The sequence below is a fragment of the Corvus moneduloides genome, chromosome 1 (assembly GCF_009650955.1).
Source record: "Corvus moneduloides isolate bCorMon1 chromosome 1, bCorMon1.pri, whole genome shotgun sequence".
Lineage (NCBI taxonomy): Eukaryota > Metazoa > Chordata > Aves > Passeriformes > Corvidae > Corvus > Corvus moneduloides.
Genome location: NC_045476.1, coordinates 104,755,163 through 104,772,853, shown reverse-complemented (window position 1 = coordinate 104,772,853; position 17,691 = coordinate 104,755,163).

The following is a 17,691-nucleotide window of genomic DNA, read 5'->3' as shown; positions in this document are numbered from 1 at the left end:
TGTCAGCCTAAAGTGGGTCATTGCTCTTTGGTGCAATTGTAGTGTTCATATATGCCTGTTAAGTGCATTGTTTGGCCAATGTCTATAAATTCTGAGCAACATTAGTAGATACTGAGCAAACTCAACTCCGTTGATTTCTGTTTCCTTCTTTGTCATCACTTTTTTTTACTGCTGCTTCACTTCCTTCCTACATATCTTCCTCAACTACACTTACAAGGCAGAAGAAAACCCAGTACTTTTCTTAGGCCTCTAAATGCAGGAATTTGGGAGGTGTTTCTATGCATTCTGACAAAGTGCAAAATAAAAAAAATTGTCAAGTTCTTCAAAGCAGAACAGCCTATTAAAAATGTTTATTCAATTCCTTTCTTAACTTGAAAAGAATTGCAGTGAGTGTTATTTCTTTATGTTTAATATGTTTTTAATTATTTAAAGCAATCATGTTTACTGTATCATTTGGTAAAGAAGATTTATGTTTACTTTCATCACCACAGAAAAGATAGATCTATAAAGGTAATAAATCTTTAAGCGCTTCATAACCTTACAGAGTCTTTACAGGTTGAAAGATAATCAATAATCATGACACAAAAACTGCATCTGATTCATCTTTCAAATCAACTTGCTTCTTATGACACAATGCCAATAGATGAGAATGTAAATGCTGTGATCAATTTTTTTTATAAAAATACCTGGAGTTGAAAGGCTATTCATTAGAATTACTTTCCTAGGTAAAATTAACACTAGATGGATCTTCCATGTTCACTACACTTCACATGCTGTCAGATTGCACTATCCAATTATGCAGTCTTTGCTGTCTACTGCAAAGTACTTCTGACTGCAACTTTAGCTGTATTTATACTTTCATTCTGACAGTGCTTTCTATTTCTAATTCATTAATGTGAGTGAGTGCTAGTGAGGGGTTTTCTACCTAATGTAATCAATTATTGTTGAATAATTCAATAGATTGAATTTCATTTTAAACAAGCAGCTTTTTGTTTCTGAAGTGACTGTATCCCAAAGTGTCAGGCTTTTCTTGCTGAATCAGTGTGCTCGAGCTCAGACAGCCTTCAAGATGTTTGTTGTCCTGGTGACATCCTTCATAATATCACTTCAGCAAACCTAAAGTGCCAAATAGTCAGGAATTTAAATTTACTCATACAGGTATAATTTCAGACAGGGCTCTCAGAATCAAGTTTATTTTCATTAGCATTTTTTTTTTAATGTTGTTTATTCTGGCCTGTAAATAAGGACAAAATGTATCAGGAACTGTGTTTGAAATTATTTCTGCTTTTTCTTCTTCTTCCTCTCCCCTCTTCCCCTTGAAATTACAGAGAATGATAGTGGCAGAGCAACCTGGAAAGTCACTCTGTAATTCTAACTTGGGAAGAGAAATTTGCTCTAGATACTAAAAACCTTCTTTACCTGAAAGTGTTGCAGTTTTGGATTGATAGTGCTACTCTATCGAATACAAAAACTATACCAGCATGATTAGTGAGATACTGAACAGATAAATTGTGACTTAAATTTAACCAGAAAAATAGTCAGTCTCATTGGATATCAGCACACTTACTAATCGTGCCCGAACTAGCGAAAGAAAAACTGACACAGAGGTCTTGTTTGTAAAATCAACGTTTGTTTCAGAATGAGACTGTCAAGTGCACCGATTACAGGGTAATTACGTTTGGGCCATCATATTCTATATCGAACAGTTAAAAATACCATATAATTACTTTTTGAAAAATTTCTGCTGTGTGGGTTTTTTTTAATAGAGTTTATAAGAAGACAAGCAGTTTGCCATTCCAAGCTTTGAAGTGCACAGCATTAATGTGTTCAGGATTGTTGCATTAAATTAAAATATAGTTTAGCTTCATATGCAATGAAATATATATTTAATACAATTTTTAGTTTTATTGTTTCTCACTCTAGAGTTCATACGATATGTACAATAAATTACAGTGAAAATGAAATATGGCAAAACATTAACAGATGCAACTAATTTCAGATGTTAATCTAATACATATTTCTTCAGGATTTAATAATGCAGGCTATGTACCTCAGAGACTGGATTGGTGCATGTAAATAGACATTATCTTGGGGTTATATATGCTGGGTTACACTATTTTATTATTTACTGATTATTTCAATTCTAGTGGACATTCATTATGCTGTGGACTGCAATAAAAAACTCTACCATGGTCACTAGATTGAAGTTCTTTCAAAACTTTATTCTTCTTTTGTTTAAGGTTTATGTTGCACTCATATATCCATTAAAAATGAAAGCAAATATAAGACTGTTCAGAAATTTAAACTCTCTGTCCATAGCATATTCAACTAGATATTTCTGTAGAGGAGGTATGCGTAAGTGAAAACAAGGAGACAAAGCACCTCCTAAAGCCTCATCAACCTTCCTGCAAGAACATGAGATATGAGAGGTTTGGAAACAGTTGCTGTTTTTAATTGAAGATTGCAGTCTCCACTCAGATATGAAAAGATATGTATGTATTTTTTGTAAATATAGAGAATTTTATAAATTATATTAGGCACAGCATCAATTGTTCTTCCTAACTGGGATAAACAACATGCCCCAGCTTCAGTTTACCTCTCATGGAAAAAGGGGGAAACCATGAAGTTTCTTTGAAGCTGGTACTTTCAGTCTGCAGCCAGATATGTCTGTTGGCACGTAATGTGTTTCTGAGATGACTCCTGGCAATTAGACAAACTGGTACCTGTTCAAAACATTTGACAATAAAAATAACACTTAATATGTATTAATACCACAATACAAAGCCGAGAGACTGAAATTACCCTGTAACAGATAGCAAGTCAATACAGTTCAGAGGCAATACAATCAATCCATTATAAGTATTATAAATATCCAGAGATTTAAAATTTTCATTAGTTTTAGACTAATTTTGAGGAGTATTCACACAAAAATCCTCCGTTAAAATGTGTGTAAAAAAATTGAATTTTTTATTCTCATTTAGAAATCACACTATGAAATGTCAATTGAATTTTGTAATTTGTCATTGACAGGTATCAGGACAAAAAATATTTGTTTCAGTGCACTGTATAATGGACACAACATCCCACCCTGTAAAGTATACAAATTTTCTTATAATAACTTATTTTCTTATAATAAAAAAAATCTTTCAGGTTCAAATAACCAATATATCTTGATGTTTTAAGTTTAGTAAAAAGGTTTCACTGCTGGTATAGCCCTCCAAAACAGCTGAGGAAGGGCATGTATTAACACAACCCTATAAAGCCATCTTTCAAGAGAGAGCTGTACAATAATTTAAGTTAGCTATTAAAGCAGTGTGTCTAATAAAATTCAGAGTATACCAGGAATTGAGTATGCTAAAATGAAAAATCATATATATATAAAATTTACTAATTCTTCATAAAACTCAGTGGATTATTTAGGGATATGATTTATGCTGTTTTACACCATAAAATATGCTGCAGTGTGAAATTTGTTGCACATTCATGGAACATATACAGTCACTCTTAACTATGTGCGGATGTGCAGTCCCACTGAGCTGAGTCCAGAATTAACCTGGTTTTTAAATTTACTGTCTAAACAGATGAATATCATGCCCAAGGGATCTGATGAAAATCTCTGTGCTCTCTCTGACTTGCAGAGCATAAATTAATAAGAAATATGGTTTTCCACAATATTATTACTTAGTTCTTATAATGAAAACAAAAGACAGATAAACACAGCCTCTTCTCTAGTTGTTTGGACTATGTTCTCTTGATATTATTATTTTTTTTCATTAACTACAATGATTGACAAGAAAATAGGATGATTCACTTACTCTACATGAAGGGGTTTGAAGAACAATTCTATAACGTATAATAGCAGCAGGTGTTGCGCTACCTAATATTTAGCTTTTGGGGGTTGCTGTTCATTTAAATAGTGGTCAGTCACTTTTTGCTTCAGCACACTAATTTAAATAGTAGATTTCATTGAGATGAAAGCTGGTTAGTTGAACAGTTTTTTACCTTGAAGTACTTTAAAATCATCACATATTTTTAAATCTTAATTCCATGTTAAAAGTAGGAGCTACTGCTATCAATCAACATGAAAAATTTCCCCATGGTGGTGAACTAGCTAAGTATTCTCTGATCACACTGAATAAAATATGAGGTAGTGGTGTAAAGTTTAATCATCCTGTTTCCTCAATTTCCTTCTTTCCTTTCAACAGCAGCCACTGGGGGAACAATTCACTTTTCTGCTTTGTAGAAAGCTTAGGCTAAGGATTTTCTGAGCTCTTTTAATTACTCAGTTTAAGCTAGGGATGCCAAAGGACCCACTAAGCAACAATAAGGAGTAATGACTTATGCATAGAAAATTGAAAAGTGTTCATCTTGGTAGAACAAAGGAGAATAAAACAGAACAAATGGCAAGTAAAATTGAAAACACAGAAGAAAAGAAGGTGAGCTATATAGATTTCAAAAGCAATCTATAGCTGCAATTAGAAACTATGAGTTAAATCAATTTTTAGCTCTTTTGAGGAATTGAAACTCACAAGGGTAGTTCAGAGTACTGTACCTACTTAATAGATTATTGATTTTCAAAAAAAGATAGTAGGACATCTTTCATGTAGAGCTATCAAATTCACACTTATGGTACTTTTATATTCCTCTTCTTTTTTTTTTTTTCTCACTTTTTTTGCATAGTTGACTGTTAATTGTACTTTGGTTTAGTATTGAGGCAACAAATTCATGATTGCTTTTGGGAAGCCTTGTCTCCCAGACACATATTCTTCAGGATGTCTAAATGAAACCCTTATAAAACTTTTGCAATCTTTCCTATAGAGGTAAAGTTATAAGACAATATGAGAATATAATGAGTGCTATTGAGAATATGAGTGCTATTTCAGTGTTTTGGTCTTCTTTGCTACCTCATCCTTCCAGCAAGACCTGGAGAAATCTCCCTTGGTTTCCTTGTCATCTGTGGTAGCAAGGGTAATCACACCAGGAAGAGTGGCTGTTAGAAATTCCTGATGCACTTGTGGAATTACTGACTATGAAAACAGACAGTTCTAAGCCAGTTTCATGCAGGGGGGAAGAAAAAGGTAAGAAATCCTTAAAGTGATATTATAAAATACAGGAACAATGAAAAAGACCTTTTATGTGTAGTTCTGAAAAGAGGGAAGTGCCAAAATCACAAATCCAATAGGGACTTCGATTTTTTTGTCAATGTTGCATACAAAAATTCAAGACTTTTTGAAGGAACTACTTTAATTCTATTATGCATCAATAGTAATGATATTTCTGTCCACTGGAAATGCAAGCATTTGAACCTGAGACAAATAAAAACTTAGAAGTTAATAGGCAAGATAACATGACAATTCCCATTTAAAGCAAATTATTGAAAGATTCATGCCTAAAATATAGCTTGTGCAACACTGATATTTGTATAGAGACTTTGATTTGCTACTGTGATTTTACATTATGCAGCTTATTTGCTACTACGAAACATGCCTAACTGTACACGTGATCTGAAGAAAAATGTGGTCAAGGCAACTAAGAACAGAAGTGACTTAGCAAAAAATTTCTGAAGTTTTGGAAGTTACTCTGAGGAGGAGCTTTATTCCATATTCAGATTCCTGAATATCCATTATTCTTTGCTGTCTTAAACAGAGTGCAGGACTAGAAAAAAATTTGAATTTACTCATTCTGTCAGCCCTACCACTAAAAGTGAATTTTTAAAAACAGTTCAAAATCTGTCATTTAATTGATTACCCTTATTCTCTCAGTATGACTACAAGAGTAAAATTTCAAGTATGCAGAAATTCGTTTGAGCCAATAACTTTTATTTAATTTTAATATACCTTCCAAAAAGCAACTAGTTTAATTTAAGAAGCCAAACATTTTATTCTGGTTTTACTGTGATTTAATTGATGGCTAAAGCAGTTGCCCAGCAAGAAGATGACCCACTATACAGAGTTTTTTTAGAGGAATTAAGTGATCTGGTACATCTCTGGTACAGCAAAGCTGGTTTTATTTTGTTTTGTTTGTTTGTTTGTTTGGATGAAACAAACCTCTCTTGAACTGGATTCCATCATGTACAACTACTTCACTGCGTTTTTGGACAGGTACTATATTTTCTGTGTGAAATTAGTTATTTCCTATGCTGAATGATTAGCCTTGACAGTACAGGCTCACTGCTTCTGTATGAACCCTAATCCAAAAATAATAAAGAAAATATTTTTTCTATTTTCTTCTATATGGGTTTTGTCCTTTAGAAAATATATAAAATAGAATTACTCATTTTTTTAGCAAACACGAATTTGTCATTTTTCTCATCTAACACAGTACATCATATACTATTTGTGTAATTGTTATGTCGCATTATTCTTTGGAAATGTTCAAAAATATAAATTCGATCTAACCATTTGAAATGCCAAAGTGATTTTTCACTGTTAGTTCTTTTCCTTGAATTCAAACCGCCTTCATATCTAAAATAAGGTGAGAACATTAGCTTCTCTACTGACATGGTTCTGTGCCACATCTCTGGAGAAACATTTCTGACTAGTCTTGAGTTTACATTGCTAAATAGGTATTCAAATTTGTTGTCAAAGAGGAGTTTTAAGCAGAAAGGTGATAAAAGCAGCATTTCATTTCAAAAATATATCTTGTAATTTCTTGTATATAAGGCTTTCAGGCAGATATGTCTGGATGTTTTAAACACTAGTTTTTATTTATTTATGCTTATTAATATATATGTTTAATTTAGTGGAAATTTCAAATCCAAATGAATGATAATCACATAGATCTATTCTATCCAAGTCTTTTCAGCTACCAATTTACTCTCAGTCTTTACTGAAAACCCTAAAATGGAAGAAGGCTCTGAGAAGACTGGCACAGAAGGCTCATTCTTGAGGGTCAAGGAAAAATATTTGCAGTGACTGACCATGGCTGTTGCAAAGAAAGCTGAATTTATCTCAGCATGAAGGGGACTGAATGGTGGCCCTTGGCCTGGATAAACGGCTACATAACCTGACTGAACCAGCCAGCCACATCAGCTGAGCGCATTTGGCAACAACCCACATCAGTCAAGTGGATCAACTGCCTTTATCTGTACAGTGAAATAATCTTTTATACTATAGAGACTGGCAATGAGCATTGCATTTATATTGTGATTCCACTTTAAATTACTACTGTCATATTCTCATAAGTGTAATTTCTATCTGTCCTGCAATTTACCTATACAGTTGTATCCCTCACTAAATTAAAATGCAGTATAGCACAAAAGATTAAAATTTGCTAATAAGCACCTCTCCCACATGTAGATCATCTAAAAGAGCGTGGTCAAAATGTATTAGACTCTGTTAAAGCCCTAAAGGAAAATCCTCATGCTCCCATGTTAGCACTGTTCACTAGACTCTGTTAAAGCCCTAAAGGAAAATCCTCATGCTCCCATGTTAGCACTGTTCACTCATCTCCCTGCAGTCCCATTGAAATTTACATGAGGGAAATAACTGAATGTTATCAGACAACTTGGAAGCAGTCAACTGCACTAATAACCAGCTGTAGCATTTGCTGTTCATGAGTAAAGAATGGAGTGAGAGAAAATCTTTGGTTCGTGTGGATTTTCAGAGAGTGAGTTTCAAAAGGAAGTTTGCATTTTCAGTGCAGCCTTACCTCTCTGAACAGAAGGATGCAGTTCTCAAAGTAACTTACCCCTTTACTCCCATTGAAGGCAGATTTATCACTTACAGCTCAAAACACTCTAACATGGAAATTATGAATTGACAAAGCATCATAGATAAATGCACAAATATGAACACAATTAAGCTTTAGTAGAAAAGCAGTGAAGAATTCACAAGCTGTTTTGAATTTTCTTAGAAGATTAAGCCTTCTTGGAAAAGTTATTGTCAAGTGGATTGTTTTAAACTTGGCGTAATTCAGAAAAAAATTTCTCTGCTATGTGTGAACATCAATTTAGCTGTCAAAGCACACAATGTAGTTATACTACTTTTTGTTTCTGGTATAAAGCTAATTACTTTATTTGCAAATTCCCGTGAAGCAGGAAGTATCTCCTCGTTACTAGTGAAAATGAAGAGTCGCCTGCTTTAGTGCTGGGGTTTTGCTTTGGTTGTTTCTTTTTCATTTCTTTTTCAAAATGACATGGAATAGCTGTATCACAGAATCATAGAGTAGTTTGGATTAAAAGGAACCTTTACAGATTGTCTGTTTCCAACCCTCCTGGCATGGGTAGATGCACCTTTGAGCCCGTGTTGCTCAAAGCCCCATCCAATCAGGCCGTGAACCTTTCAATAATGAGGCATCCACACTGGCTTTGGTCAAGAAGCCCGCACTGGAGCATGGTTTCTGTGGGGAAGCCCACACTGGATAAGGCTCCCAGCAGGACCTTTGACCCTGTGAAGAAAAGTCAATGCTGGAGGAGGTTTACTGGAAGGACCAGTGTGGGGAAACCCACACTGGATCAGTCTTCTCCTGAAGGACTGCGCCCTATGGAAGGGACCCATGCTGAAACAAGGGAAGAATTTGAGATGTCCTCCCCCTGAGGAGGAAATAGCAGCAGAGACGTGATAAATTAACCACAGCCCCCACTCCCTTGCTCTACTGTGGAGGAGGAGGTAGAGAATTCAGGAATAAAGTTAAGCCCAGAAAGAAGAAGAGTATGAGTGGAAGGGAGATTTAGATTAGTTTGTATTTCTCGTTATCCTGCTCTCTTTAATTGATAATAAATGAAATTAATTTCCCAAAGTCCAGTTATTTTGCCTGTGTTGGTAACTGTTGGGTGACGTCCCTCTCCTTATCTCACCCCACGAGCTTTACTCTTTCTGTCCTGTTGGTGGACAGGGAATAATGGAACGACTTGGCAGGCGCCTGATAGCCAGCCCAAGTCAACTCACCACAGATTTGTCCCACCATTTTTCAGTGCTGGTGATAAGATCACAGCTTTCTGGCTGCCCAGCTGGGCCAACAACCACAACAACGTACTAGAGAAACATTCCCTGATTCCTTTGTGGAGTATTACAGGTGTTTCCCTGTTGTTTCCCAATAATTCAGCAGGCCCTGGTTCTTTTGTGTTGTGCAAGACTTCACTCCCTTCCCCTTTTAAAAGGCAGGCATTGGAACAGACAGACTGAAGTATAATATTTTATATGAATTAGGAGACAGAATGAAATGAACTGTTTAATAGCACTATATTAACCAAAGTGGAAAATAATGCTGAATATAATACAATCCCCTGATTTAAGTTAAACTACTTGGAAAAGGAGCATTTTTTTTTTTTATAGTACGTACAGTAATAATGAAAACTTGAATTCTATTTATGAGTGTAATTCATATAGTATTAAGAATCTTCAAAACATTTTCAGCTCTGCATAAAGAATATGACTTACCATTAGGAACTTATGATTAAAATATTACTTCTTCAAGCTGACTTGTCTATTCTTAAAATAGATATATTATTACAGATCTCTGCTTAGTTTTGAGTTTCTACTTCCCAGCTCTTAGCAGTCTTTATTTATTCATTATACATAACTAGTTTCAACTTTATATTTCTTTATCAAAATGCCTCAAAGGACAATTTATTTTTATCTGATTAAAATTTGTCTTTTCTACTGAAAATAAGTATGTACATATATGAAAATTGAATAAAAGATTTTTCACCATCCAAGGTTCAACATACTTCAAAATGTCTCCTATAGGAAAGTATTATTCACAAATATCCTACCAAATATCTTAAGGAAAACTCTGGTATTTTTAAACATTAAATAAATAATATCATTTTTCCATTAAAAACAAGAACACCATTTCTAGATTTAATGAGTGTTTTCTATTTCATATTTTCAAAGAAAAATTAAACTATGTGCTTCTTATATATATGGAATCATAAGTAACTTTTTGTCAATATGATTTGTTTGTTTACTTGTTTGTTTATTTCATTAGTTCTTTTTATTGAGAGCACACAGAGTGCAGTATTAAGGGAATGCTCTGAGATCTGTAATGTCACATTATTAGTCTACAGATCTACAAATATATCTTGCATTCATATGCATTCTAAAAAATAATGCAAAAATACACATACAAATGTCACTGCAGAACTCAGAAGTTTATCAAGAGTATGTTGGAAAATTATGTAATTGTCAATAGCAGTGTTCTTTGAAAGATAAAACATTGTTGATTACTAATCACTTAAATTGATTTTTAATTAAAATAAATGGTAATGAATAAAGATAATTAAGTTGATAATTAATAATGAATTAAGATAAGTAAGACTTTGGAAAGAAAACTACAGATGATGTATGCGTAATAAAATATATCTCTCAGAAAAGACAAAGACACTGTACCTACTGCTATGTCTCATAGGAGATATCATGACCCAGCCAAAAACCAGATTCTAGACTTTCTTTTATCTGAAGATAAAAATCTGTCAGTTGTGAACATAAAAAACCTGTGATGATTAATTAAATACTGTAACATCGAGGTTCCCTATTCATGTATGAGGGATTCTTCTGTACTAAAAAAATTCACAAGACTTAGTTGACTCTTCTTCAGTGTAACTATTAAAGAAAGGAAAAAACCCCAAACTACCACATTATTTGGAAAGGAATTACTGAATACCTGGAAGATATTGGATTTTGGCTCAGTCAGATGAAATTCAGCCATGAAATTTTGCAAGCCTTTGGCTGAAAACCCTGTGTTGATGCCTCTGTGGGTGGAAGTACAGGATTTGTTGTGTTAATTGTGGGAAATAGTTCCGCCTTAGACTTTCAACACCTCATAGCATGTTATAGTTTAGAACCAAAATCTTAATATAAGAATGACTTGTAAAGATAATCCTTCATATCCACTTGGCAAAAGTTTTTCTCCCATATTAAGGTTTAATTAATAGAAAAAGAGGGGAGGGGAAATGTAATATTAATTTGAAACAGTCATAGATGATGCATATAGATGTATTACTGCATAATATTTTAAATAATGGCATTATGTTATTATTTTTAATAGTATTAAACTCTAACACTGTAATTTTTTTCTCCTGATATTTTTTTAATACAGACACACATCTATCTCTGTTCTTCACCCTATAGTTTTTTGTTTGCAAATCTTCTTCCAGTTTAAAGTGTACAGTAGAGGATATGCTTGTGGTAGAACTCACCAAATGAGTGAGGCTATCAAGATAGCCAATGAAAGTGGCAAAAATTAAAGTTTTCTAAATAAGATCTCCAAAGCCAGTGGCTGTAGCTTGCACGAAGCTAGCAACTTGTGAGATGAGTGCCAGCACAATTTGGAGACGTGTTCATTGTCCTAGAAATCAGTTGAAACGTAGAGTGCTAGAATAGATGGATTAGCTATATAAAGGCATCTATCCTGTACTGAACTTTAGTCTATACAAAACAAATTGTTTTGAAAGTGGTGGGAAAACTGTACTCTATTAGATGAGAAAAATCTAATTAGTAGTACTTTTTACATAAGACAAAAATATATCAGTTTGAAGTAGTGTTCTTTTTCCCATGTGTTCCACATTTTCAACCTTAATTTTCACTACTCTTTTCCCTGGATGGTGGAGTGCTATGATTCTTACTATTTATTTCTTTAGAAAAAAGAATGTTTTATATATAACAATGCTTTTTTCCTAGCTCTTTTCATTAACTTCTTTTGGTTTTTTCTAATATTTGATAGTTTTCTTTTAGTAATTTAGTAAGCAAATCTTAAGTATCTGTCAGTCTATTCAGTTTATTATAAAAAAATTAATCAGCACCACCACACAAAGCTGGAAGAATACACAGATTAGGAAATTGTGTCTCAGCATACAGTGTCAGTGCTCCAAAATCTTTAGAGCTTTGTGAGCTGACTGGATAGATTTTCTTCCTTTTAGTGAATATAAATCAACAGGGCTCTTAAACACCAAAGCTAGTTTGGATTTGAGCAAAAACAAGAACAAAGTATTTTAAAAAAAGAGAAAAAAAGTAACCAAAACCTATAGAACAGAAATAAAAGAGTAACCCAGAGACTAATAACAAGGACAAGGCCATCGTACAGGTTTTCCTTCTTATTTTCTGATACCCAGTAACATTGTGTTAAAAGGAACATAATAGACAGTTCATAAACTACAAATAAAAGAGATATAATGGCCTTCAGCTTGTCACGGAGTTGAGAATTGCATAATATCTGTATCATTTTAACACAGGAGTCAGTCATTGTTTTTACTTTCTTGGTGGAGACTGGTTGCTTAGCTCAGCACAGAGACTGTGGAACACTCTTCCTCACTTTAAGAGAGAGATATACAGGCCCTGGACTGAAGAACAATTACTCCACATTTAAATGAAATTTGACATGCCCCTTCCTGCAAAATACCTGGAGACAAGCAAAACTCTTTGTAAACCAGTCTGTAGATACTTCCAGAGAATATGAATTCTCCGGATGCCAGAAATTTAAATGTCATTCTTAGAAACACAGATGGAAAGTACCCAGTACATTTATTTACTGGAGGATTGTTTGTCTGTTTATTTAACTTCAGCAGTACCCACAAGCTCCAGTGAATCAATTTGGGTCCACTAGCCTTCACCCTCCATCCATAAAAAAACAGTAAAATGGTTCTTTCACTAGTAAAGAGACTGCTTTGAAAAGGTATGTAATAACCTGTAGGTACAAAAATGCTGTTAGTGAGGATCTTCTTGTTATTTTTCTAAGTCCGTGAGAGACTTTTCTCTCTCACAGAAGAGGTAGCAGGGAATGTAAACAACCAAGCCACCTGCAACCTTGAAAAGTCTTGTTTATGGTATAGTAGAAAATATTTTGATAATGGATGTTTTAGGATTTTGGCCAATCACCCCCAAGGGGTGGCTGGTCCTTTGTCCAATTAGACTATGAAGAAAAAAGTCTATAAAAGAGTTTGTAAAATAATTAAATAAATCAATCTTGCTGCACAATTTCTGCCTGCTGGATCTTCTCCTCCTCCTCCTCCCTATGGCTGCGGGACACGGTGATATACCTTAGGAACCAGGCCTGCGGTAATAATAACCCACCTACTTTTAAGAAAAACATCCACTGCCTTACCTTTGGAAATTTTCCTCTTTTCTGAAAAGGTAGTTCAATGGTTTTTTTTAATGTACAGAATGCTAATTATATTTTAACAGAAAGGTCTAAAATGTTTGCATTGTCAATGAGGCATGGAACTTACCTTTCATATGAAATAACTGCTCTCATAATCAAAATGGTTTTCTGTCTCTAATATGACATCCAGGACAAAAAAAAGACAAACAACAAAAAACCAAAAAAAAAAAACCAAACAAAAAATTTTCTATTTCCTAATCTGTTATTGTTAATATTTGATTATGAAAAGAATCAAGAAGCATTAAGGGTATCATTATATTTTAATTAAACCCCAAATATCTTTTTCTGAGTTTGACTCTTTGTTCTTTTGATCTTTCAGATCTCAAGGGACTACAACCTAATTAAAATTGAAAATAGTTTTCATAAAAATATATCACGTTGAATAATGTTCCAAAAGAACATTTCATTTTTATTTCTACTTCTATAAAATGCATAATATAGATGCAATTTTCTAAGTGTTAAAATTTAACAGTGCAGATCTGCTTATGGATAAGACTCCAAGCTCTGTAGTTGTTGTTGATAAGTTGTTCCATTAGCTTCTCCCAAGTACAAGACTGTGAAATTAAATCATTTTACAATAAATATACTTCAAAAGACTCATTAAGGATTAGACCATAAACCTTTCACTCCCTTTGATATAAAGATATTTGAGTTCAGTCCCATCAAATCAAGTTATTGTTTTAGCAACACTAGATAATTACTATTATTATCCTAACTTGTTTTTAATAACCACAATAACACTTTTTTCCTAAGTAAAGAAAATAAAGAAAAATGTTAATATTAGAAAAAAAAATTGTGAGTTCAGGGAATCAGAAAAGTGTTTTTTTCTATCTATCTCAGTAGAGGGATAATAAATCTGTGAAGATATTCTATTGAATGTGACAGCAGGTCCCTTACTTCTATTGTTTTTTGATAAAAGTACATCACTTTTTAAAAGATAACTAAATATTTAATGTCAGGATAAGGCCCTAAGGCCTAGATTATGGACATATTTTTATTTACTTTCTTGGAATGAGTTAGCATATAAGTAGTCTTGCATTTTGATGTAGAATGGATCCATGTGGCAGGACATGTGTGCCCCCTCTCTACCACAGATTGTTGGTGGACATGCAAGAGATAACTCCGGCGGGTCACAGGCCCAGCATGGGATATCTCTGGCACCGAAAGGGCTCAGGCCCCAGCTAAGAATCAACATCTTAGTCTGGAAAGCAAATGTGGGAAGAGATGAAAGAAATATTCTTGACCAAAAGACACAGTTCTTATGTCAATAAAAGCCCACACAATTATCACAGAAGCAGAAGTCTCTTACACGCTCCGCTGGAACGTACGAGGAGATTTCTCCCCTTAAGTCCAGACCTGGGCTTTTGAGGTCACTTTCCTGGGTATTGAGAGAGAGGATTTTTCAATGTGCACCCCATCAAGAATTGGATGGTAAGAAGCATGGAACCCTAAGTTACACTATTTCTTAGCTAGCTGTAAATTTAATGGTACCCTTAACTCCACGTGTATAATATTAGTATTGCCCTTTGTCTTATCCCTGTGTAGTAATAGTCTGTTTTAAGTCTTATGTCTGTTAGTTTTGTGCCTATTAATAAATAATTCATTTTATAATAGACCAAATCAGCTATTATTAAAGAACTTGCAAATAAGAGTGTATCTTGGGATGCTGGACACCTCAATACAGCTACTGCCTGCTGCCAGAGGCCTGGGCAAAGGCAAGAGCTGATCTAAACCTACATCATCCATTCATAACAATCCATTCATAACAAAGATATTGCTCTATACAATATAAAGTAGTAATAAGTTTTCTTAAAGCTCAGAATTCTCTATCCCTGTACCAAATGATAACAGAAGGAAATACCATTAAATAAAGCAGTGTCTCAGCAGCTTGTGTACAGGACTTAAGAATATCAGTGTCAAGAAAATCTTGATCTTTTTCCTCAGCAGTGTGAATGGCACCTGAGTATCCCAATTGTCTTGGAGTGATTTTATGATGTTGTATCCCATATCGCTGTTCCATGCCCAGAATTTAATTTTTTGCCTTTCTGTGCCTTTAAACTGAGCCTGAGAGGGGGAAGAGAAAAAAAAAGCAGCAAAACTTTCGAAGCAGTTTACAGTTTGTTTTCAAGGATACAGATACCCAGACTCCTCTGTGTTCTGCTGCAGCAAGAGAGGAGCGGGAGGAAGCAATGCTTGCTTTCCAGTGAGCTTCCGGCTTTCTTTTTCTCCGGAGGGAGACAGAGAGTTGAAATTTTGTTTTCCTGGGATTTCATTTTTTTTCCCTTCTTCTTTTTTGGACTGTTTCAACATCAGAACACATCGGGACTTTTTCCACCGAGGTGGAGGCCCGGGAGGAGGGCCCACCCCGACCCAGCTCCGAGGAGGAGGGGAGAGGATACCTACGGAACGACTCTGAAATTTTCCCAGGTTTCTCTCCACAGCGAGATGTTTTATTATGTAGCATTATTATCCTTTTCCTGTGTGTTTGCTAAAGAAATAGTTTTTGTCTCTTTCACTTTCCTTCAAGAAAATTTTTTTTTTCCTGAACCTGGTGGGGGAGTTGTAACATGCCTTCTCTCAGAGGATATATTTCCAAATTTGCCCAAACCGGCACACCAACTCATCTAAGTCTTCGTAGCCACTTTCTTATGAGGATAAAAGAAGAAAAAAAAAAACAAACAGTGGATTGTCTCTTTTCCAGAGATGCCAAATGCATACAGCAGAAAGAACATGAATCTGGTTATATTCCTACAGGAACTTTTTACAGGAAAAAATGTAGAATGTAGGGTTCCTGATGGATGACAAAATTGTTTTTGTCCAGTAACAGTGTCTAATTAAGACTGCCTTTGAAAAGAAGGAAAAATCAATATAACAATCAGAATGAAAAAAGTCAGGCTAAGGTGGAAAAGAAAATGTCCATATAATATTAAAGTCCATATAATGTCATTTTCTAGAGGGAATATTTTAGCATGAAGCCTTAAAGTGATAACTGTTCCCCAAAAGCAGAACAAAGAATATAATCAAATATGTATGGTATGTTTTATAAACTATTACGTAGTCGGCTTCTTATAATTTAGCAGTATAATTCTTTTTCTAAACCCATGAATTGAGATTTAGTCCTTTTAAGTAAACAACGTCAGTCAAGATTCCTTTGATGAAATTCCATGTTGAGTAATCATATTAATTATCTATCTCTTAGAAGAGCTTTTTGTCCATTTTTCATTTTGTTTCATCTTGCTTATCTTAAGGATTCCAGAGGGTATTCTTGGAGAGTCAGTTAGACCTCTAAAACAATGTCTCTAAATGTTTTCTAGAAATAATAAAAAGACAGTTTAAGGATCATTTGAAATTAATTATAAAATCAATTATACATTTATATGATTTACATACAATTATATGTTGACCATTCACATGTGTCATAGATGTTGTATCTCTGTATTTTGATAACTTGTTGGCTATTCCTTGAAAATACTGGAAAAGAAGTGTGGCCCAAAATTATTTTCTTTTTGTGTCAGTTTCTGTGTTTCTTCTGTCTCGTCCTTTTCCATGTAGGCATATCCACCTATCAACAAGATCTGTGATGTTTAAGAGATCATCTGTTCTTTTTTTCTTATTCTCAGCTTGAGGATATAAACCTGTCTTTGTGTCATAGTAAACACATCTAAGGAAGATAATATAATCATAAGGCTTCAAATTGAAGATTATATCCTAAAGTGATAAATAGAAGCAGATGAGCATAGACTTCGTTTGCATGCAAATGTTCTTCTTAATAAAAAAGGGAAGAGAATTGCACAAACTGCACTGTATATATTCTACATAACTCTACATGAAATGATTTTTGAAGTTTTCCATGTGTCACCTGTGGTCTTTAAAAATACCTGTTACTGGCAATTAACTCTCCATACAGGATTTCACTGAAAAAGAAACCTCATCAAGTATGTTTCAGATTGAAAAGAACTTCACCAGAAGAATAAGAGTAAGTCAAATGGATTTAAATGCCAGAGAATAAATAAAAATTCATATTAATACTGACAATATTCCAAAGAGACATTTATTCAATTAAAGAGTTTTAAAAGATATTTTTCCTGCATTTTCAAAAACAAATTGTCATGGCTCAATCAGGAACTGCATGATACTGGGTAAATCAGTGAAAGCTGAATACAGCAAAAGTTTTATCTGAATTCAGTCACAACTATATTCCAAGAGGAGGGAAGCTGCACTGCCTTGCAGAGTGTAACTTACACAGTCCTCAAAGAGGGAGGTGATCTCTGGAGAGGAGCTCATAGTATGGCATTCAGGAGATCTAAAACATCCCTTCACCTCTCTACAGATACAGCTTCTGGAAAACACTTAGCAAATTTTACAGATGCATCATCACATCAAGTCTCTGGAGGCAAAAGGCAGCAGCAAAGCCACTTGCTCATTTTCAGGGTGAGCTGCCCTTAATGCAAGATGCAAAACTGATGTAAAGGAGTAAAACTTATTTATCTTTAAACTACCTTCATTTAATTTGATATATGCTGCCAGAAGGACAATTGGCATATTACTTAGTGAGAACAAATGAATCTTGTATAAGTTGCAGACACTGCAATA